Below are 2,381 nucleotides of genomic sequence, written 5' to 3'. Positions count from 1 at the left end.
TCTGACAGTCAATTTGCATATCTCTCTGATTAGCCAATGAAAAGGGTAGTGGTTGTATGCCAATTACCATGTTTCTCTTTTATTAGTGTAGATAATAAGACCAATTTGTTCTTTTACTGAATATAATTTTTTTTTTTTAATGAATTGCCACTTCCAATGTAAATACAAGTTGAAGTCAGGTCTTTGGCTCTACCAAAGGGGCATTTCTAAATTCAGTCTCTCACTCATCCTTTAACAGTGTCCTCCAAACAAAATTAAAAATGAAAAAAAGGTAATGAGACAGACTGAAGGAGAGAGGAAAGGGAAGAAGAAAAGAAACAGGAAAGAAGAAAGGAAGGCACAGAGGGTTGGAGAAAGAGCCTATTTTGTACCATTTGTCTACTGTCCATTTGCCCACTGTCTATGGCCAATTTCAGGCTACCACAATGACATCACCGAGGTCAGAATTGAGAAGAAAGGCATACAATTGCTCCTCGTGAGTTGGCATGAGCCATTTCTAGCATTTCGTTGGACATGATTCCAAAGCTGTCACTAAGGATTTCATGAATTTCAACCTATCTATAAAAATAGAAGACGTATATGTAGTTAAAAATCAATTACAAATTAAAGAAAATCTATATAAATGGAAAACCATGCTGTGTTCGAGGATTGGAATATTCAACCTAGTAAAGAGGCCATGTTGCTCCAAATGGACCTCTGAAAATCCCCACCAAAGTCCCAGCACAGTGTTTTGTCAATAGCAACAAGCTCACTCTAAAATTGATATTGGAAGATAAAGAAACTACAACATTTAAAACAATTTTGAAAAAGAATGAAGTGGGGAGATGCACATTACTTGACTTCAAGACTCAATAAATAGCTACAATGATCAAGGCAACTTACTGTTGGCCAATGTAACAGAGTAGAGAATTCAGAAATAGACCCACACAAATACACCAAACAGATTTTTGTCAAAGAAGAAAAGGCAATTTAATGGAGAAATAACAGTTTTTCAAAAAACTGGGCATTTTTGGTTGGTTTCAATTCTTGGCAATTGTGAATAATGCTATGAACATGTGTGAGCAAATAACTCCTCCAGATCCTGCTTTCAATTCTTTTGAATATGCCCAGGCTGTATCACTCACTTGGTTGAACATTTCCCCATGCACCAGGAAGGTTGCAGTTCAATTTCCAATCAGGGCACATGCTGGGGTTGCAGGCTCAGTCCCCAGTGACAAGTGTGCAGGAGGCAGCTTATTAATGATTCTCTCTCATCATTGATGTTTCTACCTCTCCCTCCTCCCTTCCTCTCTGAAATAAATAAAAATATATTTTAAAATTAAAAAAAATAAATGTGGTACATCATATAAACAAAATAAAGGATAAAAATTACATGATCATATCAATACAGACACTGAAAAGCATTGGACATAATCTAGCATCCATTTTTGATAAAAATTTTAGCACAATGGGAATAGATGGAACATACCACTTATAATAAAGGCCAGATATGACAAACCTACAGCTAACATCATACTCAATGGGCAAAAATTAAAAGCATTTCCCTTAAGAACAGGAAAAGCACAAGGGTATCCACTTTCACCACTCTTTTTAAAAATATATATATTTCTTTATTGATTTCAGAAAGGAAGGGAGAAGGAGAGATAGAAACATCAATGATGAGAGAGAATCATTGATTGGCTGCCTCCTGCATGCCCTCCACTGGGGATGGAGCCCGCAACCCAGGCATGTGCCCTTCCTTGGCTGGAACTAAACCTGGGACCCTTTAGTCCGCAGGCTGATGCTCTATCCACTGAGCCAAGCCAGCTAGGGCTCACAACTCTTTTTGTTTGTTTTTAAACCTCACCCGAGGATATTTTTTCTATTGATTTTTAGAGAGTGGAAGGGAGATTGGGAGGGGATGAGAGACAGAGGAGAGAGGAAGAGAGAGACATCGCTGTGAGATAGACACATGGATTAGCACTAGACCAGGACTGGAGATCAACCCACAACCCAGATATGACTCCTTGACAGGAAATCAAACCCATGATTCTTTGGTGCACGGGCGGTGTGTGGGCTGAATCTCTAACCACTGAAAAACATCAGCCAGGGCAATAAAAAAGTTTATTTTTTAATGTTCTCACTGATTTTATTTATTTTATTTTTAAGTCTTTCTTGTTGAAAGTATTACATATGGACCTCTTTTCCCCCCATTGACTCATACTGCCCCTTCACCTAGCTCCCCCCAACACCCAGTCCTTCACCACCTTATTGTCTGAGTCCCTTGGTTATGTGTATATTTATATATGCATACAAGTTCTTTGGTTGATCACTTCACACCCACCCACCCTCCCGGCCCTCCCTCTGAAATTCCACACTCTATTCCATGCTTCCATGTCTCT

This window comes from Myotis davidii, unplaced genomic scaffold (genome assembly GCF_000327345.1).
Source record: "Myotis davidii unplaced genomic scaffold, ASM32734v1 scaffold767, whole genome shotgun sequence".
Classification (NCBI taxonomy): Eukaryota; Metazoa; Chordata; class Mammalia; order Chiroptera; family Vespertilionidae; genus Myotis; species Myotis davidii.
This window is presented reverse-complemented; position numbering follows the sequence as displayed.